The 25,387-nt window shown below is 42.4% G+C and overlaps 1 protein-coding gene and 1 non-coding gene across 23 annotated transcripts in view; one reads left to right on the top strand and one right to left on the bottom strand.

Annotated features, from left to right (window-relative positions):
• TANC1 (tetratricopeptide repeat, ankyrin repeat and coiled-coil containing 1) overlaps positions 1-25,387 on the bottom strand; it is a 265,725-nt gene that overhangs the window by 198,573 nt on the left and 41,765 nt on the right. The gene's annotated exons all lie outside the window — the stretch shown is intronic.
• On the top strand, positions 7,896-8,002 carry LOC114671550 (U6 spliceosomal RNA). Its single transcript, XR_003721592.1, has one exon. It is a non-coding gene; the product is annotated as a U6 spliceosomal RNA (small nuclear RNA).

The following is a 25,387-nucleotide window of genomic DNA, read 5'->3' as shown; positions in this document are numbered from 1 at the left end:
GGAGGAAGACAGGAGGAGGAGAGCTTCGTGGGGATCTGTCCTACATTCGGCGCTTGAGTAGCAAAAGGCGTTAAACATACCAATTTCCATCCCAAATCTTTCAGCTTCCATTTCCATGAGACAGGTGTCCTGTTAGCACTGTTACACCTATCAACCTCCCTGAGGCGGTTTTCCATCCCACAGCCCATGAGAATCTCCTAGATAGCTTTAAAAATTCTGAGGCCTGGAAGAAGTGAAATGGGATCGCTGGGGACAGGACCCAAACACTGGTGCTTTTCAAACCCGACCAGCTGATTATAATGTGTAGCCAGGATTGAGAGTCACTACACCTGACCAACTCCCAGCTGTTTCTTTTAGCCTCCTGATGGGGTCAGGTGGGAAGTATTTATGCCTCAAAAAAAGGGGAGAGAGGGAAAAGCAAATGGATCTGGGAAGACAGCTGAAGAAAGTTGGAGTGACTAATGATTTGCAGGTGATGATCGCTGGGGGTGGGTGCAAGGTGTGGCCCAAGGGAGAAGGCAGGAGGAGGGATAGATTAGGCCATTCCCTAAGTGAGCCCTGCATGGCATCTGCCATTGAGTCCGGCTGCTTTGGAAGGTGGAGGCAGGGGCAAGAGGCAGCAATTCAAAGCTCATCTGTAAAGAATATTTCCATTAAGTGTTAACTATGTGAGAAATGATATGATTGCTTTCAGATGTGAGGAATTTACTGAACCACTGTATTTGCCACTAGGATTTCACCTGTTCTTCTAATAGTCCTAATAGGGTTTTTGTTTCTTTACTGAGGATCCATATTTTCTTACTCACCAAGTCTGACAAAGCACAATGCACTGAAGGATAACTACTTAGAGCCACAGTGCCTGAAGAACAGAGCTTTCCTTGGTATAAAACCAGCTGGTGCACATGCAGGTTGAATGTGACCTTGATTTCATGAGCATCATGATGTTTTCAGATGTGACAGATGCTGGATAAGAATGAACCTGGGGCAAAGACTGCGGGAATACCGGCTCCGTCTGAGGTGCTAATCCTGTTGTCACTCCCATGTCCTGTCATTCTTAGGGCTACTTGCTACCTGCTCTTCTGTAATAGAGGGACAACCACCAGGCTGTCCCTGGATGCCTTTTCCCCAATTTCTGTCTCTCATGGGAAGTAAATTTATCTGCTTTGCCTTACCCATCCTTTACCAATGTTTCCCAAAATGTGTCCCATCTGTACTAGAGCAACCTGGGCTGCTCCTGGGCACCTCCCCGCTCCCGCAGCCCAGGGACAATCACACCTGAAGCCCAAGAGATTCACAACTCAACAGTCTGTGAACCGGCCATACATGTATGATTTTTCCTTTGAAATGAGTTCCTCAGGGGTGCTGCTACATCTGTCCCTAACCTGTGCCACTTCCTAACTGGTGATTCACAAAGTCATCCATGGCCACTGACTTGAATCCCACACGCCCCCCCCCCCCCCGCCCAATGCCAAGCCCCTGACTTAAATCACTCTTCTCTGAACTCACACAATATGCAAAACCACTACTTTTAATCGGGAGTTTCAGGTCTGTTTTCTCTCCCAACTACAGGCTAGGCTTCTTGATGACAGGGTCCATGACATCCCACTGAACCTTTCGCAGGGCTCAGTCTATTTAGGCTGTACGAACAGTGGCTGATGGACAGGCCAAGGCTTGCTCAGCCCTGGGTCTTCCTCCATTCAGCTTCTTATTTTCCCTAAGAAAACTTTCATTCTTTCCTTTCCATAACAAAATTGATTCAGGCAAGAGTAGGAGGGAAAAAGGGGAAGGCCTATCAAAGACAGAAGTCATATGCTACAACCTCAACTTATCCAGAAAACACTAGGAAACAAGATGCAAATAAGTCTTCAAAGCTGCCAAAATCTGGGGCTCAGTTCATGCACAATGCAGAAGGGAACCTCCTAACCCCCACACGAACCCCCAACACCTCTTCACAGGCCCCCCACTCAGAGCCCTCCCACTGTCTTTCAGATTCAATTCTAACAGAAGGGAATGTGTGGTTTCCCAGACCATTGTAAGTCAAGAGAATGGAGGGCCAGTGTTAGATCTGGCCACCATGGCAGCCCTGAGAAGCTGTGACTGACAGGAGAGAACCTGTAAATTCAAAACAGTAGATTTCAGGCTGTTACAGTTTTAATAGCCTTTCAATCCCCGAATGCATCCAAGGACACCAAAACAAAGCATTTTAAAGCAGCACAATTCTTGGCTCTGAAAGGTGACCCTGGGCACCAAGAAAAGGTTACTTTGCTCAGTGTGTCTCTGCAACAACATCCAGGAGAGATGTCCACATGGCTAACCTCAGTCCACGAGACCCAAATGTCCTCAAAAATAGGAATGGGGACTATATCCAAAGGCAATGTGCTGTCTCTGTGTGGTCTCTAACACCAACGGAAACAAGGACAGGCTTTCTCAAAAGCACTGCCATTCTGATCTGGAATCTTCCATCTAAGTACTCTCCCATTCATTATTCTCATCTATCTTGTCTTATGGTATCTGTGAGTAAAGCTCCTCACCAGATTATAAACTTCTTTGAGCAGATGGACTATGCCTTTGTATTGATGACATGCCCCCTATCTCCTCCTAAGTCACCAACAAAGCCTGCTGAATCTCTGCCAATTCAATCTGCCCAGATACCCTAGGGCCAGATGACCTTAGGGAAGAAGGCATCTGAATGAGAATGTTTTTAAATAGCCTAAGCATTTCTGTAGTCTCTAAAGTATTAAGTTTCCAACTTTCTTAAAGATGATAAAATTGGTTTAAATGTTAGGATTCTGGGATCAATGAGGCAAGCTTCAGTTGACTTTGGAATCTAATCTGTATTACATACAGAGCCAAGGAATAAATTCTGCACTGTTTTGTGTGCCCATGTGAACCAAGAGGCTAGGGTGAGTTTTCCCTTGATCTAAAGCAACCTAACCTCACATATCTTTAATCATTCATCTACTCAGAATGGATTACTGGATGACTTCATATTTATTTCTTTTTTCCAAAGCTCAGCTTTCTGATTTATATATTTATTTCTTGGTAAGTAATAGCACTCAAACGCACCAATTTGCTTCATGCTTCATAAAGAGTACTTTCATGAATTTAAGTGACAGTTCTGTACTATAGGGTTATAATTTACACTTGGGAAAAATTGAGGAATTTGTTTTGTCTACATTGAATTTAAAACTACATCCATCTCCAGATTCCCATAAGTAATTCTCAGTTTTCAAGCTCATCATTGAATATGTCCCTTACACCCTAAGACCCGTTCACTTGCAAGCAAGCTAAAATGACCTACCAGGACACTAAAAACCTCTCTGTTTAGGTCTAGGCTGTCAGGACATTCAGGCCTGGCCTGCTGTTTTCAGTGTCCACGGCCCTTCCTTCCCCATAGCTGAAGCCTCTTAACCCTCACCCCCACACTCCCCTTGCTGGCTCAACCCATCGGGAATTTCTAAGAAGAGATTTAAATAGCTCTGGCTAAGTTGCTCTTGCTGCTTAACAGGCAGGCCTTGACCTTGTATCTAATAACTTGGCTTTCTTGCTCCTGCATTCCATAGGCCTAACTCACCCTCTAGCTCAGTTCTGATAAGGAGCCTGACACCCTCTCTGGATAACCTGCTGTTAACTCCTCAGGGGCCGAGGAGCTGCCTTGCTCTTGGCAATCTTCCAGGGGACTGGAGGTCACTCTGCATTTAGATGGCCAGAGAAAGTCAGGGGACATGGGTGCCTGTGTCAGGCTACTCATATACCCTAAGCCACCAGCCCTGAAGACCTCAGCCCTCTCTTCTTGACACCTGGACTTCCTCCCAGCTGCAGTGGCTGGATCTGCTGCCCCCGCTCTGAGCTGGGGATTCCAGGACCAATGCCTCAGGACTCAGTAGGAAATGACTCATCACAAAAAGCTGAGGGTCCTCTGGCCAGAACACAAGTCACGAGATCTGGATCTCAGCTGTCAAAAAATGTCAAAAACAAAACCCCAACAACAAACTGAGAAAACAGGATCTCTCTTTTCCTGGAGAATTCAACACCCCCATCTTGGCTTTGAGTATGCTGAAGCCATTGAACCCTCTTTTATTAGTTCTAAGGCGAAAACTGAGAGAAATCAGAGAAATGGCTACAACTGTGTCTTCTCTGAATAGAGGAGAATCAGAGAGCTTCTTATCAACCACTTCAAAGCTAACACCCATGGTTACTGAAATTACAGCTATGAAATAACTTCTGTCCTAGGAAATCAAGTCATCTTCTAAAAGAAAGCTAAACGTGTATGTGCATTTTTATCAATATCCTTTAAAGAGCCAGGCAACCTTAAAAATCCTAGCTGGTTAAACTGTCCTACACTTTAGAATAACATAAAAAACAGCAACCTTCATTTTCTGGTCAAAGATTACTTTTGCAATACCTATTAATTTCTACAAAATTCCAGCATTTTTTTGCTTTCTATCACTATTCTGTAGAAAGACGTTCCCCCCTTGGCTTTATATCTTTGCTTTTTGATCTTGTTAACAATCCAGAAAATGCCAACCTTGCAATTTTTTTTTTCACCCCGGGAAGTAATAACCCAGTCACTTAAAAACCAAAAGCAGTGTCAACACTTCCTCAGTGACACAGCTGCTGTGAGTGACCCGTGAATACAAGGGTTTTTGTGGGGAAATGTTGACTTCTCTCCAAAATAATTCTCAGTGTTATTGAAGACATGATAAAAAAAATAGTAAAGAGGTCTGGCACAGTGGCTCACACCTATAATCCAAGCACTTTGGGAGGTCAAAGCAGGAGGAATGCTTGAGGCCAGGAGTTCAAGAACAGTCTGGACAACATAGCAAGACCCCATATCGCTATGTTAAAAATACAGGCATGGTGGTACATACCTGTAGACCTAGCTACTTGGGAGGCTGAGGCAGGCAGATCACTTGAGACTAGGAGTTCAAAACTAGCCTGGGCAACATAGTGAGACCTCATCTCTACATAAAATTTTTAAAATTAACTGGGTGTGGTGGCATGCACCTATAGTGTTAGCTACTCCGGAGGCTGACGTGGGAGGACTGCTTGAGTCCAGGAGTCCAAGGTTATAGTGAACTATGATTGTGCCACTGCACTCAGGCCTGGGTGAGCAAGACTCTGTCTCTAAAAAATAATAATAAGGCGGCCGGGCGCGGTGGCTCAAGCCTGTAATCCCAGCACTTTGGGAGGCCGAGACGGGCGGATCACGAGGTCAGGAGATCAAGACCATCCTGGCTAACACAGTGAAACCCCGTCTCTACTAAAAAATACAAAAAACTAGCCGGGCGAGGTGGCGGGCGCCTGTAGTCCCAGCTACTCGGGAGGCTGAGGCAGGAGAATGGCGTAAACCCGGGAGGCGGAGCTTGCAGTGAGCCGAGATCGCGCCACTGCACTCCAGCCTGGGTGACAGAGCCAGACTCCGTCTCAAAAAATAATAATAATAATAATAATAAGGCATTAGTTAAGCAAGAAACACTAAGTACTTATGATAAACCACAGTGAAAATAATCAAACTATATGGACACTTGGTTTCAAAAGAGGGTGCCCAGACAGGAAAGAACCCACTCTGTGTTACTTGGAACAATGCACATGTTCCATATTACAGACCTTTATTTAAAAAGTGAGGCGTATGATCCAACAATCTCATTTCTGGGTATTTATCCAAAAGAATTGAAGTCAGGATCCCAAAGAGCTATTTGCACTCCCATGTTAATTGCAGCATTATTCACAGTAACCAAAGTGTAGAAGCATCCTAAATATTCACTAACAGATGAATGGATAAACAAAATGTGATATATACATACAATAGATCATTCAGCCATAAAAAAAGGAAATCCTGATACATGCTACAACATGAATGAACCTTGAAGACATTACGCAAGAGAAATATAACAGTCACAGGAGGACAAACAGCACATGATTCCACTCTTATGATGTATATAAAGTAGTCAAACTCAGCCAGGCACTATGGCTCACACCTGTAATCCCAACACTTTGGGAGGCTGACTTGTGAGGATCGCTTGAGGCCATGAGTTCAAGACCAGCCTGGGCAACACAGTAAGATCCTCATCTCTACAAAAAAATCTATAAATTAGCTGGGTATACCGGCATATGCCTGTGGTCTCAGCTGCTTGGGAGGATCACTTGAACACAGGAGTTTGAACTTACAGTGAGCTCCAATCAAGCCACTATACTCTAGACTGGGCAACAGAGTGAGAGACCCTGTCTCAATAATAATAATAATAATTAATTAATTAATAATCAAACGCATAGAAGCAGAGCAGAATGGTGAATGCCAGGAGCTTGAGGAGAGAGAAAAATGGAGAATTGTTCAAAGAATATAAAGTTTTCAGTCACAGAGGATGAAATACTTCTAGGAATCTGCTGTATAACATTGTGCTTATAAGTTAACAACACTGTATACTTAAAATTTTGTTAGGAGTTAGATCGCATGTGTTTTGTTTTGTAACCGCAATTTTTTAAAATACGAGGATACAAACTCAGGAATTCAGATTACATTAGCCTCAAAGTCCTTGTCCTTTCTACTGTTTAATTTTGTCTACACACAAGAGAAGTATAAACAGGAAAGATTAGGCCAGGCACAGTGGCTCACACCTGTAATCCCAGCATTTTGGGAGGCCAAGGCGGGCGAATCACTTGAGGTCAGGAGCTCAAGACCAGCCTGGCCAACATGGTGAAACCCTGTCTCTACTAAAAACACAAAAATTAGCCAAGTGTGGTGGTGTGTGCCTATAATCCCAGCTACTTGGGAGGCTGAGGCAGGAGAATCCCTGGAACCTGGGAGGTGGAGGTTGCAGTGAGGTGAGATTGCACCACTGCACTCCAGCCTAGGCAACAAGAGTGAGATTCCGTACCAAGAAAAAAAAAATTAGCATATGCTATGGCTTGAATGTGTCCCCCAACTTTCATGTGTTGGCAACGTAATCCCCAAATTCATATGTGGAGTGGAGGTGGGGCCTCTGGGAGGAAATAGGATGAGATGAGGTCATCGGGATGGGGCTCCCATGATAGGACTGGGGGCTTGAAAGAAGAGGAGGAGAGACTTGAGCTGACATGCACACTTTTGCCCTCTCACTATGTGATACCTTCTGCCATGCTATGAGGCAGGAAGAAGATCCTTATTAGAAGCTAAGCAGATGCTAGCACCATGCTCCTGGACTTCACAGCCTCCAGAACTGTGAGAAATAATTTTCCCTTTTTTTTTTATTATAAATTACCCAGTCAGTGGCATTCAGTTATAGCAAGAGAATAGTTACAGCAAGTTATAGCAAGACCAAAAATTGGTACCAAGAATGAGGTCACTGCTATTAACAGATAGCTGAAAATGTGGAAGTGGCTTTGAAACTGGGCAATGAGGAGAGGCTGGAAGGGTTTGAGGGAGCAAGCTAGAAAAAGCCTATAATTGCTATAAGTGGAGCATTAGGGGATATTCTGATGAGGGTTCAGAAGATGAGAACTAGGGGAAAGTCTGAATCTTCTTCAAGATTTGCTTAAGTGGTGGTACCCAAAATGTTGGTAGAAATGTAAACAGTAAACGCCATTCCAACAAGGTTTCAGATGGAAATGAGGAACAAAGTATTGGAAACTAGAGTAAAGGCCATCTTTGTCACAAAGTAGCAACAAGCTTGGCTACATTGTGTCCATGTCCTAGGTCTTTGTGAAATGCAAGCTTGAGGGCAATAAACTAAGATATCTGGCAGAAGAAATATTTAAGCAGCAAAGCATTCAGGATATTGCATGGTTACTTTTGACCACATTCAGTGAGATGTGAGAGCAAAGAAATGACTTAAAGACAGAATGTATAATTAAAAAGAAAACAGAATGGGAAGACTTCAAAACGATGCAGGCTGGCCACATAAAGAGTGAAAAACGTGCTTCCCTCAGCAGCACATATACTAAAACTGGACTGATACAGAGAAGATTATCATGGTCCCTGAACAAGGATGACATGCAAATTCATGAAGCATTCCATGTTTGGTTTTTTTTTTTTCTTTTTAAAAAAGAGTGAAAAAGTGTGTTCAGAAGAGGAAACCAAGGCTGTGGCTAGGTGATCATTTGTTAAGGAGATTACTATTGATAGAAGAAATTATCAAGAGAATAGGAAAAAGACCCCTGCCATTTCACAGATCTTTGAGGCTGTCTCTCCCATCCCTGGCCCAAAGCTCTAGAAGGGTGGAATGGTTTCAGGAGAAGGACCCAGGCACCCTTCATGGGGTTGCTGCCCAGGGCCCCCTTGGGTCTCTGCTTTCTGCATCCCAGTGCAGCACTCCTCAGCCACCCCAGCTGTGGCTCAGGCAACCCCGAGTGCAGCTCAACCCAGCACTCCAGAAGGTACAAGCAGCAAGGACTAGCAGCACCTCTACAGAGAGTCCCTACCAGCAAGAAGGCCCTCCCAGATGCAGCCTCAAGACACTGGACTTCATTGTCTCCAGAACTGTAAGAAATAAGTTTTCTTTATAAATTGCTGAGTCTCAGGTATTCAGTTATAGCAACGGAAAACAGCATATAATTAAAGGCTTGAGTGCAGGGTAGGAGAAATGCAGAAGGACAGGAAGCCAAAGAAGCTGAGGTCATCGAGGAAAGCCTCAAAAAAAAAAAGGGCAACGTAGGCCCAACCCTGAAAGATCAGCTGAGGCTGTGGGAACTGCTACAAGCATCTGAGTAAGGACACTGAGCTGGTCCATGCCAAGAAGGCATGCTAGGCAACAGTTTTTAAAGGCTGAGGAGGACATGAACTAAACACTGAAGCTGAAAACTGAAGCAAGGACTGCTAGAGGCCAGGTGTTCAAGACTATGCTGGGCAACAATAGCAACACCCTATCTCTACAAAAAATTTAAATCTTATCCAGGAATCGTGGGTACCCCTGTAGTCCTAGCCATTGGGAAGCTGAGGCAAGAGGATCGCTTGAGCCCAGGACTGGAGGCTTCAGTGAGCTACAATCATGCCACTGCACTCCAGCCTGGGTGATAGAGTAAGACCCTGTCTCCACAAAAAATAAAAATAAAAATAAAAATAGCAAAAAACACTGAGGCAAAATCAAAGGAATTGGTTGGAGTACCCTAAACCATTTATAATCTAGCTCTCAGAATCTGAATGTTCACTGAATCCCTGAAAAGGCCTTGCTATATGACAAACGAGAAATCAAGAAAGTTTTAAGGCACAGCCCTCCATTGGGGCCATCCTGATTAGTTAAATGATCAGAAATAAGACCAAATAAATCGTATGCCATTTCAAAGAAATAAATAAAAATATGGTATTATAGTAAAGCCCCATGTATCCAACATCCCTGAAAAACTTAGTGTGCTAAAAAAAAAAAAAAAAAAAAAAAATGAATCCCTTAGATATTGAAACCTGTGTTAACATGAAAAAATCTATGTATGGACTGGGTATTGACTAGTATTAAGGAATTATCCTCATTTTGTTTTGTGTTAATGTCATGGGGGGATCTTTATTAATGAGTTACAGACACATACTATTTACAAAGGGAATTACATAATGTCTGGGATTTGCTTTAAATTGCTGGGGATAAAATATAGGTCAAAGGTTACAAGGTTGCAGTTACACAGAATTAATAAATCTAGAGATCTAATGCACAACATGAAGGCTAAGTTAATAACATTGTATTGCTTAGTGGTACTTTGTTAAGAGAGTAGGTTTTAGGTACTCTTACCACAAGAAAGAAAAAAGAAAAGAAAAGAAGAGAAGAGAGGAGGGGAGAGGAGGGGAGGGGAGGGGAGAGGAAGGGAGAGGAAGGGAGGGGAGGGGAGGGAAGGGGAAAGGGGGCAGGGGAGGGGAGGGGAAGGGAGGGGAGGGGAGGGGAGAGGAGAGGAGAGAAAAAGAAAAAAGAGGGAGGGAGGGAGGGAGACAGATGGATAGATAGATAGAGAAAGAAAGAAAGGTAACTATATGAGATGATGGGAATGTTAATTTGCTTGACCACAGTAATCACTTCACTATGTATACGTGTATCAATAAGTACCAGTCACAGGGGGCTTAATGATGGGGACAGAAGATGGAAGGTGGTGGATTCAGCATTAGCACTGCTGTGCGAATGTAAGAGTGTACTTACACAAATCTACAAGCCTGGGCTATATGCTAGAGCCTATTGCTCCTAGGCTACAAACCAGAACAGCATGTTACTGTCCTGAAGATTGTAGGCAAATGTAGCACAATGGGAAGTATTTGTGTTATCTAAACATAACTAAACATAGAAAAGACACAGTAAAAATATAATCTAAATATGATCTAAAAGTTTTTTTTTTTGGGGGGGGAGATGAAATCTTGCTCTGTCACCCAAGCTGGAGTGCAGTGGCACAATCTTGGTTCACTGCAGCTTCTGTCTCCCAGGTTCAAGCGATTCTCCTGCCTCAGCCTCCTGAGTAGCTGGGGTTACAGGCATGTACCACCGTGCCTGGCCACTTTTTATATTTTTAGTAGAGACAGGCTTTCACCATGATGGCCAGGCTGGTGTTGAATTCCTGATCTCAAGTGATCTGCCTGCCTCAGCCTCCCAAAGTGCTGGGATTATAGATGTGAGCCACTGCACCCGACCTAAAGGATTTTTTAACAGTGTGGCATAGAGTACTTACCACAAATGGAGTTGGCAGGACTGCAAGTTGCTCTGGGTGGGTCAGTGAGTGAATGTAAAGGCCTGGGACATTAACGTACACTACTGTAGACTTTATGAACACTGTACACTTAGGCTACACTAAATTCATTTTAAAAATAAGGTAACTGCACTATAACATTACAATGGCTACCATGTCACTAGGCAATAGGGATTTTCCAGTTCCTATTATAATCTTATGGGAATGCCATTGTATATACATGCCACATTGTGGCACATGACTATATACAAAAACATCATGTTGTAGACCTTAAATATATACAATAAAAAATAAAACTGCTCCAACCACAAAAAAGCAATGCAGGGTTACTAAAACAAGATGGACAAAGTGTTGATATTTGTGAAGCTGGTTGGTAGATACATGATGGTTTGTTATATGCCTCATTATTTGTATATTTTTGACAATTTTTTTTTTTTTTGAGATGGAGTCTCACTCTGTCACCCAGGCTGGAGTGCAGTGGCATGATCTTGGCTCACTGCAACCTCTGCCTCCTGGGTTCAAGTGATTCTCCTGCCTCAGCCTCCCGAGTAGCTGGGGCTACAGGCACATGCAATAATACCCAGTTAATTTTTTGTATTTCTAGTAGAGATGGAGTTTCACCATGATGGTCAGGCTGGTCTCGAACTCCTGACCTCAGGTGATCCACCCACCTCCACCTCACAAAGTGCTGGGATTACAGGCATGAGCCACCGTACCCGGCCTTATTTTTGACAATTTCTATAATTACTTTTAAAAGCCATGGGTGGCTAGAGGCCATGGCACACGCTTGTAATTCCAGCACTTTGGGAAGCCGAAGTGGGAGGATTGCTTGAGCTCAGGAGTTTGAGACCAGCCTGGGCAGAATGGCGAGATCCTGTCTCTTCCAAAAATACAAAAAACTACCCAGGCGTGGTTGTATGTGCCTGTGGTCCCAGCTACACAGGAGGCTGATGAGAAGATCACTTGATGCAGGAGGGTGGAGGTTGCAATAAGCCAACATCATACCACTGCACTCCAGCCTGGGTGACAGAGCAAGACTCTGTCTCCAAAAAAAAAAAAAAGGGAAGAAGAAGAAAGAAGAAGAAGAGGGAGGAGAAGAGGAGGAGGAGAAGAAGAAGAGGAAGAAGGAGGAGAAGAGGAGGAGGAGGAGAAGAAGAAGAGGAAGAAGAAGGAGGAGGAGGAGGAGAAGGAGGAGAAGGAGGAGGAGGAAGAGAAGGAGGAGAAGGAGAAGGAGAACCAGAAGCCATGGGTTACCCATTTGGTATAAAGTTTTCTCTAAAATTTGTCAGATTCTGTCCACTTTACATACACAGATCTCTCTCTCTCTCTCTCTCTCTCTCTCTCTCTCTCTCTACCTAGAATGTCCTTTCATTCCACCTGGACAACTCCTAGTCACTCCCCAAGACCACACACAAAAAAAGCAATGTAGGGTTACTGAAACAAGATTGACAAAGTGTTGATATTTGTGACTTCCTTTCACTTGGAAGCAGAAGTCTCAATTTTCCCTACGCTTCCACTATATGCCACTCATCCCATTATGTAATCCTTAGTATACTGTCTTATATTTATATATGAAACCATGTGCCCTCCTAGGCTGTGAACAAGGAAGGGACCCTAATTTGTTTATCATCACACACCTAGCGCCTGGTATAGTAAGCACCTGATGAATATTGGGTCATGAACAAGACCTCGCCCAAAGTCATCAAAAACCCAGTCCTGCCAAGAGATCTTAGGAAGGTCTGTTGAGCTGCACAACCTGTGTGTTTCCCAAGCTGATGACCTTACCCAGTCAGGCATGCCAGCTTCTTCAGGCCACCTCCACTTCTATTTTGTATTTTATTTTTCAAAGACGGGGTCTTGCTCTGTTGCCCAGGCTGGAGTACAGTGGTGCAATCTCAGCTCACTGCAACCTCCACCTCCTGGGTTCAAGCGATTCTCCTGCCTCAGCCTCCCAAGAACTACAGGCATGTGCTACCATGCCCAGATAATTTTTGTATTTTTAGTAGAGATGGGGTTTCACCATGTTAGCCAGGCTGGTCTCAAACTCCTGACCTCAAGCAATCTGCCCACCTCGGCTTCCCAAAGTGCTGGGATCACAGGCGTGAGCCACCGTGCCTTGCCCCACATCCACTTCTAATTTCCAGCATGTTATTTCTTATTAATAGAACCCTGGAACAAACATCCTGAATTCAAGTGGCCTCCAGATCAAAAACAAGAGGTCCTAGACACACACTTAGGAAAATGGTGCCTACACACTGGTGTGTACCGTACACATGTACTACATATTCTGAACTGCTCAGAGGGCTTCCCTGCTTAACTCCCAAGTCGCAACTGTGAATGGGATAACAAGAGTGCCAGTTGAGAAAGGGTGGCATTCTGGCCACTCCTCTGATAAGTAGTGTCACCTCCAGAGTGACATTACTCCATCAGCCTTCAACAGTGTTCAATGATAAAAACACAAATACCACCAAAGGTTGTTGGGAACAAGTAAAATTATGTATACCAGGATTTCAAAGCAACTTTTAAGTAGCAGAGCTCTTTTTTTCCACTGTTCTGAAATACTGAAAAAGACATTAATCTCTCCATTAATTTATCTTGAAAAATTTTTAGCTGTCTTAATTTAAGACAGGTTTTAAGGTTTTTAATTTTTTAAACAGGACTTTACATGTCCTTGAGATTTCTCCATTCTTCCTCAAACTTGGACTTACGACCTGTATAGGCGACTCTAGCCTTTAATTATATGCCAATCTATACTGTTTATACTTCTCTTGCATGTGGACAATATAGTAAAGAAGAAAAGACTGAAAGTTTGAGAAAACAAGTGTAACCAAAGTTCAGCAATTCCTTTAATTTTACTTTCAGTTGCATTCCGTTAAATTTAAATTAAGGTATTATTTTATTTTAAAATGTCTGCAGCAAATTTCTGAATGCGAAATTACTTTTTCTTTTTTCTTTTTTTTTTTTTTTAAAGAGATAGGGTCTTGTTACATTGCCCAGACTGGAGTGCAGTGGCTATTCACAGACATGATCCCAACGCACTACCACCTGCTCTACTGATCCTCCTGCCTCAGCCTCCTGAGTAGCTAGGACTACAGACGCGTGCCACCTTGCCCAGCTACTTCCCTATTTTTAGGAAGTTCTACCAGAAGCATAGATTACTTTGGTTATCTTTTAAAAAGAAAAGCCTAAATGATTTTCAGTTGAATGAGAGAATGGTACAAACCCTGCCCTCCCCACTAGAAACTGATCTTAAAAACCACTGATGTCTACCTACCAAATTAAGAGGACGAAAGTCAAGGAGATGAATGTGATGATTACTGTATCATTATGTGTAAACTACCCCTTAAAAAAAAAGTTTAAAATTCTCCTTACATTCTCATTTACAGCATTATCTATAAGATGATCAGATCATTTGGTTTAGGGTTCTGTTCCAATGAAGTAAGGTCTTTTCTTGGCCACAGGTAACTGCTAACTCCAGGCATCTCACAAAGGCAAAAAGACAATCCAAATCCTCACCAGTACTAGCAAACCACTTCAAATACCCTGGTAATGACGGGTAACTCAGAAGATTTATATGAGTGACACATTATATTACACTTTAACTAACCCTACCTTTCCACAGATGATGGAAAGATAAAAGTAGAAGCACTACGGTATCTAAAAAGACACGACTGGACCAGAGGCCAGGAAAAAAAAAAAAGAGAGACTGACGGCACCATACCACAGGTGTGTCCAAGAAGGTTGTCTATATCACTCAACAGATGCGTGTGTCCAAATGGTTCTGGCTGTACCATACAATGGATGTACGACCTTGGACTAGTCTGTTAAATTCATTGCCCCTGAGCAACTTCATAGGCAAAGCCAATAATACATTGTATTAGATATGTTCAAGCCTTTCTGAATCTAAATTCAGTCCAAATCCACAAATTCTTAGGTGACTTCACACTAAAAAAAATAAGGCATGTAAAACCCTTAACACAGTGGCTACCATGCAGTAAGTATGTCATAAATACTGTGGCTGTTATTGAAAAAAAGGAAGTTTAGGTTTGTATGTTACATACAGCATATATTTACATTTCTTTGGTGGGACTTTTTCTGAAGGAAAAAAAATCACTTTAAAGTCCTATTCTAAGGCCAGGTGCGGTGGCTCACACCTATAATCGCACCTGTAATCCCAGCACTTTGGGAGGCCAAGGCAGGCGGATTACTTGAGGCCAGGAGTTCAAGACCAGCCAGGCCAACACAGCGAAACGCTGTCTCTACGAAAAATACAAAAATTGGTGGCATGTGCCTGTAATCCCAGCTACTCAGGAAGCTGAGACTAGAGATGTGAACCCGGGAGGCAGAGGTTGCAATGAGCTGAGATTGCACCACCACGCTCCAGCCTAGGCGACAGAACAAGACTCCATCTCAGAAGTAAAAATAAAAAAAAAAGTCCTATTCTAGTCAGAATTGTTAATTCAAAGAAGCCCCTAATGAAACAATAAATTATGAGGTTCTACATGAAAAGACAGGATCCTCTCAAAATCGACTAGTTTTATTTTGTTTTAAATTAGATTTTCTGTGAACTCTTGGCAGCACTCAGGAAGAAGTCATGAGTGCTTTCAAGATTCTTTTGCTCAGCACACATTTACTGACCATTGCTATATAAAGCTGCAGCTGCACCCCTGCAATCCCAACACTTCGGGAGCCTGAGGCGGGTGAATTGCTTGAGGCCAGGAGTTTGGGACCAGCCTGGCCAACATGTCGAAACCCCGTCTCTATCAAAAAAAATACAAAAATCAGCCAGGCACGGCGGCACACACCTGTAGTCCCAGCTACTTTGTGAGCAGAGATCATGCCACTGTACTCCAGCCTTGGTGACAGAGCGAGACTCTGTCTCAAAAAAACAAAACAAAACAAAACCAAAGAGAAAGAAAGAAATCTGCAGCTAGGGAAGCAAAGATCATCAAGATACTGCCTCCACGTCCAGACAAGTGGACGACTGTCCCAGAAGTACCAACTGCTGAGGGGTCTGGATAAGAAAAAGATTGTCCTGAAACCTCCAGAGCAAAAGTCTGAAGGTAGTGGGCCACAGATATTGTGTGGCCCACTACCAACACACAGAAAGGAGGTTACACATAAATAAGGATTTCTAGTTTCTCTTGAAAATCTGCAAATGCCAGCAGTATCATGCCTGCATTCCCACTCAGCAACCACCTGTGCAGAATCTCTATTCCCATCACTCCCAACTTGGGCTGAAGATTGCTGGCTGTTTCCTTCAGCTCACTGCCTGGCTGCTGGGCTGCAGTTTCCCTCCCCCCGCCCACTGCACCTGTGCACCTAAGGAGCTTGTAGGAGCTTGGGCTCTGGAGCAGACTGCTGAGCTGCAATCCCAGCTCTGCTGCACATCAGCCCTGTCAGTATCTTAGGCAAGGAATTCATCTCTCTGGGCCTCAGTTTCCCATCTGCAAAATTAGGGTGTTATTCATAGTATCTTCCTCACAGAGCTGGCATGAGTGTCAATGTGTTATTATCTGCAAAGTGCCTGATACAGGAACTGCTCTACAAATATTAGATGTTACTACCTTCAGGCCCCAGAAGGCATAATAAGAGTTTCAAATTTCTGTCCTTGAGTTTTATTCTTTCTTTTTTGTCCTCAAGTTTTAATATTCTGAAGTCATCTACTAAATCACTTTATGATCAAAAAGAAAATGGCACATAGTAGAAGCTATATAGATACAATTAAGAATTACTAGAGCCATCAGACAAAGGGACAAATAGGCAATTTTACTGTATGCGATACCTAGGATACGCAAATTCATAAAAACAAAGTCAAATAGAGGTTAGAGGGGCTGAGCGAAGGAGAAATGGAAAGTTATTGTTTAATGGGTACAGAATTTTTCTTTGGGACGACAAAAAAGTTCTGGAGATGGATGGTGGTAATGGCTGCACAACAATGTGAATGTACTGAATGCCACTGAACCGTACACTTACATTTTGTATTAAAATGTAAATTCTATGTTACATATATTTTACCACAGTCTTTTAAAAGAAAGAATTACTGTAGCCTACATAATTTTGTCTGCTGTTTGCTAGAATTATACTGTTAATAATCCCAAAGACCCCCAATGCACTATCAGTTTATGTTCTCAAAGGCCACATATGGCACATCCCATAATAGTTGGGAAGCACAGTATTAACTATTTTAACAGCTGTGCAGCAGAACAGTGAGCTTCCTTTTCTATCTGGAGGTCTTGTGGGAATGCATCTGTAGCAAATATAGGATGAAGCCAGTGGGACAGGCTTTTAATACCTGTCTACAGCAGTTGGGCTGTGCTTCCTTCATAATAAAATGCTCCACACAGACTCCTCATTCTCTCTTATCTCTCAACCAATATTCAAAATGGAAGGCTTCCTGCCAAGCGCTATGTAACTGGCTGCCTTTGAACTGTGGGATGCTACACAACACGGACAAGAGGTTTGATTCACACCTGTTCTATAACAGTATTCAAAACGCACACATACACTAAGAGACCCACTGGGCTATAAATCAACACACACAGGAGAACATCCCAATCAGGGTACTATTTTTACATTTCTACATGCTGCCACTTTCTAAGGCATCTTTCTTTCTTTTTTATTTATTTTACTTTAAGTTCTGGGATACATGTGCAGAACATGCAGGTTTGTTACATAGGTATACATGTGCCATGGTGGTTTGCTGCACCTATTAACCCGTCATCTAGGTTTAAAGTCCTGCATGCATTAGGTATTTGTCCTAATGCTCTCCCTCCCCTTTCTTTCATATATACATATATATATGTGTGTGTGTGTATATACATATACACATATATACGTATATACACGTACATATATGTGTACACGTATATATGTATATATACATATATGTACATATATACATATATGTACATATACATATGTATACATATATGTATACACATATGTATATATACGTATATATACGTATATATACATATATGTATATATGTATATAACTATATATGTATATAACTATATATACATATATATGTATATATGTGTATATAACTAACTATATATGTATATATGTATATAAATGGGTAACAAATATACATATATACACACACACACACACATATATGTATATTTGTTACCCAGACTGCTCATCTGCAAGGCATCTTTCATTAAAAAAAAAAAGTGAAATATAAGCAAATTTAACGTTACTTTGAAAACTGTAATTAACCTGAGACACACACACAGAACAGGTATATCCAGTCTGCACTCACAGTCTTCTAAACTCAGAACCACTGCAAATACTTACTTCCTAACATTTACAGGGCCATCCCCTGTGAGTTTACAATCTTGAGTCAGGCAGAAGACACCCAGCTCTAAGGAGAAACTCCACTGCACTTGTGAATTTCTTAAATAAACGGTGCCTTTTTGGCACAAATGCTGTTTGGCATAAAAGGTTCCTTAAAATACTACTGGTAATTCACGGTGAGAGAATATAATACCTTCCATCTTATAAATATTACATTCTGAGTACCAACCCAAACTCAAGAACCACCTGGCCGCTTGATTTCCACTGTTTCCTAACAGTTAAGGTCCTAACTCCCCAGGGGGCTGTATGTCCCGTATAATAAACCCTCAAACACTGATCATTTTCCCCTGTTAGGGCGCCAAACAAGTGTTCCAAAAAGACTAAAAGGGAAAAGATCATAGGGAAGGTACGTAGTTTATGCCTCTTTAAAACCAATGTGTACATCAAATAGCAATTACTTTTATACTCCTAGGATCAAACAGGGCGGAGATAAATGTTTTTAAAATTCACTGAAAAACAGCCTCAAGCAAAACTGTCACCATCTAAGAAAAGGATTCCAATCCATAAACCAGAAATGGAAGGAAATATAAGAAGTGGAGTAAATATATCTTTGAGTAGAAAATTTGGCCAAGCTGGGTTGGGTGCGGTGGCTCACACCTGTAATCCCAGCACTTTGGGAGGCCAAGGTGGGTGGATCATGAGGTCATGAGATCAAGACCATCCTGGCTAACACGCTGAAACGCTGTCTCTACTAAAAATACAAAAAATTAGCCAGGCCTGGTGGCGGGCACCTGTAGTCCCAGCTACTCAGGAGGCTGAGGTAGGAGAATGGCATGAACCCGGGAGGCAGAGCTTGCAGTGAGCCGAGATCGCACCACTGCACTCCACCCTGGGCAACAGTAGGCGACAGAGAGAGACTCCATTTCAAAAAAACAAAAAAACAGAGAAACAAAAAAACAAATTTGACCAAGCTGCATATAAACTAAAAAACAAATATTTATTAAACAGGGCAGAGGAAGTTACTGTATTAGGAGACAGAAAGAGACTGTGACCCCAACATCTTTGCTGTTAGGGTTGAACTATGTGTCCCCAAAATTCATGTCACAGTCTAATATGGTTTGGCTCTGTGTGCCCACCGAAATCTCACCTTGAATTGTACCCCCATAATTCCCATGTGTTGTGGGAGAGACTCAGTGGGGGATAATTGAATCATGGGAGTGGTTCCCCCATACTGTTCTTGTGATAGTGAATAAGTCTCATGAGATCTGATGGTTTTATTAGGGGTTTCTGCTTTTGCATCTTCCTCATTCTCTCTTTGCCTGCTGCAATCCATGTAAGATGGGGCTTGTTCCTCCTTGCCTTCCACCATGATTATGAAGGTTCCTCAGTCACGTAGAAAAGTCCAATTAAACCTCTTTCCTTCATAAATTTCTCAGTCTCAGGTATGTCTTTATCAGCAGTGTGAAAATGGACTAATACAGTAAATTGGTACCAGGAGTGGGGTGCTACTGAAAAGGTACCCGAAAATGTCAAAGCAGCTTTGGAACTGGGTAACAGGCAGAGGTTGGAACAGTCTGGAGGGCTCAGAAGAAGACAGAAAAATGTGGGATAGTTTGGAACTCCCTAGAGATTTGTTGAATGGCTTTGACCAAAATATGCTGATAATGCTATGGACAATGAAATCCAGGCTGATGTGGACTCAGATGGAGATGAGGAACTCATCAGGAACTGGAGCAAAGGTTATGTTTGCTCCAGTTATGTTTTAGCAAACAGACTGGTGGCATTTTGCCCCTGCCATACAGATTTGTGGAACTCTGAACTTGAGAGAGATGTTCTAGGGTCTCTGGCAGAAGCAACTTCTAAGCAGCAAAGCATTCAAAAGGTTACCTGTGTGCTATTAAAGGCATTCAGTTTTAAATGGGAAGCAGAGCATGTCAGTTCAGAAAATTTGCAGCCTGACAATGCAATAGAAAAGAAAATTCTGTTTTCTGAGGAGAAATCCAAGCCAGCTGTAGAAATTTGCATAAGTAATGAAGAGCCAATGTCAATCCCCAAGAAAATGGGGAAAATGTCTCCAGTGCATATCAGAGGTCTTCACGGCAGCCCCTCCCATCACAGGCCCAGAGGTTTAGGAGGAAAAAGTGGTTTTGTAGGCTGGGCTGAGGGTTTTCGTGCTGTGTGCAGCCTAGGGACTTGTTGCCCTGTGCCCATGCCACTCCAGCCATGGATGAAAGGGGCCAACGTAGAGCTTGGGCTGTGGCTTCAGAGGGTATAACCCCCAGGCCTTGGCAGCTTCCATATAGTGTTAAGCCTGCCAGTGCACAGAAGTCAAGAATTGAGGTTTGAGAATCTCTGCCTAGATTTCAGAAGATGCATGGGAATGCCTGGGTGCCCAGGCAGAAGTTTGCTGTAGGGGTGGGGCCATCATGGAGAACCTCTGCTATGGCAGTGCAGAATGGAAATGTGGGGTCGGAGCCCCCACACAGAGTCCCTACTGGGGCACCACCTAATAGAGCTGTGAGAAGAGGGCCATCATCCTCCAGACCCCAGAATTGTAGATCCACTAACAGCTTGCACCATGCACATGAAAAAGCTGCAGACACTCATGCAGCTGGGAAGCACGCTGTAGCCTGCAAAGCCATAGGGGTGGAGCTGCCCAAGACCATGGAAACCCAACTCTTGCATCAGTGTGACCTGGATGTGAGACATGGAGACAAAGGAGATCATTTTGGAACTTTTAAGATTTGGAGTTCAGTCTTGCATGGGCCCTGTAGCTCCTTTGTTTTGGCCAATTTCTCCCATTTGGAATGGTTGTAGTTACCCAATGTCAGTACCCCCGTTGTATCTAGGAAATAACTAGTTTGCTTTCGATTTTATAGGCTCATAGGCGGAAGGGACTTGTCTCAGATAAGACTTTGGACTGTGAACTTTTGAGTTAATGCTGAAATAAGTTAAGACTGTGGGGGACTATTGGGAAGGCAATGATTGGTTTTGAAATGTGAGGGCATGAGCTTTGGAGGGGCCAGTGGTGGAACGATAGGATTTGGCTCTGTGTCCCCACCCAAATCTCATCTTGAATTGTACTCCCATAATTCCCACGTGTTATGGGAGGGATCCAGTGGGAGATAATTGAATCATGGCGGCAATTTCCCCCATACTGTTCTCACAGTACTGAATAAGCCTCACAAAATCTGATCGTTTTATTAGGGGTTTCCACTTTTGTGTCCTCCTCATTCTCTGCCATTCATATAAGATGTGGCTTGCTTCTCCTTGCCTTCTGCCATGATTGTGAGGCTTTCCCAGCCATGTGGAACTGTAAGCCCAATTAAACCTCTTTGTTTTGTAAATTGCCCAGTCTCAGGTATGTCTTTATCAGCAGTATGAAAATGGACTAATACAAAGTTTTAACACCCAATACCTCAGAATGTGACCTTATTTAGAGATAGATTCTTTATACAGAGTTAATCAAGTTAAAATGAAGTCATTAGGGTGGGCCCTAATTCAATTTAACTGGTGTCTTTTTAAAAAGGAGAAATTTGGACATATGCATAGATGGAAGATGGCATGAAGAGATACAGGGAGAAGATGGCCCTCTACAAGTCAAGGAGTGAGGCCCAGGACAGATCCCTCTCAGAGCCTAGGAAAGAACCAGCTCTGCCAACAGCTTGATCTGGGACGCCCAGTCTCTGTATAACTCTGAGACAATACATTTCTGTTATTTAAGCCATCTACTTTGTGGTACTTAGTTATAGCCACCCTAGCAACTAATACAGCTGCTTACCAATTATGTGACCTCAGACAACACAACGCAGTCCTCGGGTGCCTCTCCTATCCGGAGGACACATGACAATATTCTGCAAATCTCCTGCAAATCTACAATTGGGGATACAGACCGTCAGTACTGTGTCAGGCACGTTGGGGTTACGGGAGAAATCTAAAACTCTCTCTACCCTCTCCTGCAAAGATTTTACCCCCTTAACCAGCATAGGGAACACATAATACATTGTGAAATTATCACACTGCTATAAATCAAGTATAAGCAGGTATAAAACAAAAATATCAAACTCTTTGCTTATCAGTCAACAACAACAACAAAAGCATAGCCAATTTTTAAGATAGGACTCTTTCCCAGGACAGATGGCAGGCCTATTATAAACACTCATGTTCTGTGAAGTTTGAGTACATCAGGATGTGTGATCCTCTGTGTCTCACCCTCTCGAGACACAATTTTACTGCAGGAATATGACGTAACTGTCCTGGTTAGTGCACCAAACATAATACAATATGCCTTCAATATGTCAGCCTGTTTCATCCTCCCTAAATACATAATTGATTTTCAACATTTTATGCTCCAATTATTGCCCAAAAGCAGATTGGGACAAGTTCATATTTCAAATGCTCCTTGCTTAAAAGTACAAAAAGAATGACTAGAACAATTAATGAATTGTCTTCAATTTTTCTTGGAAGAGAGTCATTTGCTTATGACCTTCTCCAATTTCTCCGTCACACACATACATCCCCCTAATATATCAAAAAGGATACAGAATTTATATATCCTGGCTAAAAAACAGAGCTACATAAATACCATGCAAAACTACCAATAAGAAAAGAAGAATTTTTCTTTATTTGGAACACCAGAAGAGTAGCCTCCTACATCCCCCCAACAGAAACAGAATTAGGACCAATGTCAAACAAAAATTAAAAGCTTAAACTTCCCTTTTTTAAAAAAGTAGAGCTTTATATTTAGGTCATTTTATTTTTAACCACAGCCTCCTAAATGACCTGAATATCCCAACATCCACTCTAAGTGACAAGTTTTGTAATTCCTCTGAATAATTTAGCTGGGCAAATTTGTTTTACTCATTGTTAAATAAAAACGTTACTTCAGAAATTGACAAGTCAGTTGCCCACAAAAATTTTCGGTCTCAATATCTTCCACTCCTATCAGGAAAAAACTGTGTGAGGGAAAGCACGACTTTAAAACTGGGTCTCTTGTGTGGCAGAGACTTCAACCACCACAACAGAGAGGGGCAGTTTCTGCTAACATGAAGTCTTCCATCTACCCACCATCTCAAAAAAAAAAAAAAAAAAAAAATAGAAGTACCAAGGTATTTTAAGGTTCCAGAGGCACGTGTTTGAATTCGGGTTCTGAAAGACATTGCCATCGGCACAATCATGTACAGTGACTTTCTTAGAGCACGGAGTGAATCGTACATGCCAGAATATTCTATTTTGACTTCTACTAAAATAGAAACAGCAGCAGCATTGGCCTCAGCAACAACAAGGTTAGGTTTTTTGTTGTTGTTGTTTGTTTTTAATCCAATTTCACTTTTACAAAAGCTGGTATCTCAAGTAAAAGAAAATAATTTATTCTGAATGATGCTGGCTTTAGGAAACACAAGAGCATTTATGATTGAGGCCCAGGGGTGGGATGGGTCTGCCTGGTTCCTGTTTCCTTCTATGAGGACAGCACCCCTCTAGCTTACCATCTGGGCTCCTCTTCTGGCCTGTCACTAGCACCCTTCCTAGAAGGTCTAGTGAATTTCCTAACCCAGGAAGTTTAGGAACAGAGACTGGGGATGGGTCCCAGCCCTTCCCTCCTCCTTCCTGGGGACCGAGCTACTCTCTGGAAGCATAGATTTAAGTCTGGTCAGCCTTCTGGCCCCATGTGGAAAGCCTTGATGGCCCAACACTGCCAGAAGCAGGAGGGCAGGCTGTCTCTACTGTGGAATTCAGGAGTGGGATGTGCACTGTTGGCACATATAAAAATCATTTTTAAAAAATTTAAGTCAAAGTCTCTGATACTAGTTTTATCATCTTAAAAATGTGCAATTTGACCAGGCATGGCGGTGTGTACCTGTGGTCCCAGTTACTCAGGAGGCTAAGAAGGGAAGATGGCTTGAGGCCAGGACCTTGAGGCTACAGTGAGCTATGATCCTGCTACCATACTCTAGCTTGGGCAACAGAGTGAGACCTTGTCTTGTGGGGAAAAAAAAAAAATTAAGGTGTAATTTGAATTCCATATGTTTTCTTTCTCCTTGTCTCTCAGAACTGGTTCAGAATTCAGACAGGGAAAACTGATGTACCATTTATTGCCTGCCCCCATCAGATCCCAAGAATCCAAACACTGTTTCCTCTTTGAGGAGTAGAATTTGAGATCTTACTATCTTCAAAAAAGGTTTTGTTTTTGTTTTTTTTTTTTAACTTCCAAGTAATCTGTGAGAACACAGGAAGAAAGAGAAAAACCAGAACAATTCTAATACCCAAAACAATGACTTTTTTCATTTCATTTAAACCTTACAATGACTCACTGATATCATTATTACAGCCATTTCTCAATGTAGTCCACCTCAAGTCCACTTAACTAACCAGTAGTAGTTAAGTGAACTTGTCCATGTTACTCACTCTCATCTGTAAAATGGGGACAGTGATATCCTAAACTCATGGGTGCGATTTATAGAGTGAATGAATAATGCAGGATTAAAGCAACTATTGTATGTAAAGCCCCGGAAGACTCATGGGGGTAATATTAAATAACACCACCTTCCATCCTCAGCTCTTCACAACAGACTCACTCGACTCCAGCCTGGGCGACAAAGCAAGACCCTCTCTCAAAACAAAAACCAAAACAAAGAAAAAAAAAACCAAAATGGATAGATTTAGAAGCAGAACAGTCTTTAGGAGACTATTCCAATAAACCGTTCCTTCATTTTTAGATAAGAAATTAAGATCCAGTGTGAATGAGTGATCGGCCTAAGGTCATTCAGAGAAAAAATGTTAAAGCCTTTCATTTAAACAACAACAAAAAAAAAGCCTTTCATTCATTTCTATAAGCACATAGTTCTCAATGTAATCTCCCGTCCACATCCTTGAAATAGGATTTGGCAGATTAGAATCTGTAAACTAGAGCCACGTGCCAGTATTAAATCTTTCTTTACTATACAAACAATGTGAGGCAGACCCCCAGGGTTTGCAGGCATGCCTGCCACAGCCAGGCCCTCCCTCGATGCGCCCACGGCCTCCACTTCAAGAGTGAAGAGGGCATGCTTGCATTCTCCTAATGAGTAATGCATCTAGAATCAGCATAACTTTTCCCTGATTCACTCTTTTAGTGAGGCTACTTTTCTCAAGGACTCCTAGCAACCCCAAATTCTTATTTTATCAGTTTCTAATTTTACTCCTGTCAGTTCTAAGTATTTGCCAACTATCATAGTTTCTCAATTTTTCCCCATCTAAGCCACAAATGCATCAACTAATTAGTTATGAAAATGACTAGTCTTTTTAATGTAAAATTAAGGATAAGAATCTTACTACTAATGTTCTCTGAATGATAGCATAACTATCATTTAAGAAAACTCCAGGGCTGAATACTGCCAGACTAGTTCCCTACATAGCTCATCTTTCGAGGAAGTTACTGAGGAATGAAAGGCATGCACCAGTGGTCCATATTTG

This window comes from Macaca mulatta, chromosome 12 (genome assembly GCF_049350105.2).
Source record: "Macaca mulatta isolate MMU2019108-1 chromosome 12, T2T-MMU8v2.0, whole genome shotgun sequence".
Taxonomy (NCBI): Eukaryota; Metazoa; Chordata; class Mammalia; order Primates; family Cercopithecidae; genus Macaca; species Macaca mulatta.
Note: the sequence above shows the minus strand (reverse complement) of the source record. Positions and strands in the feature narration are given on the sequence as shown.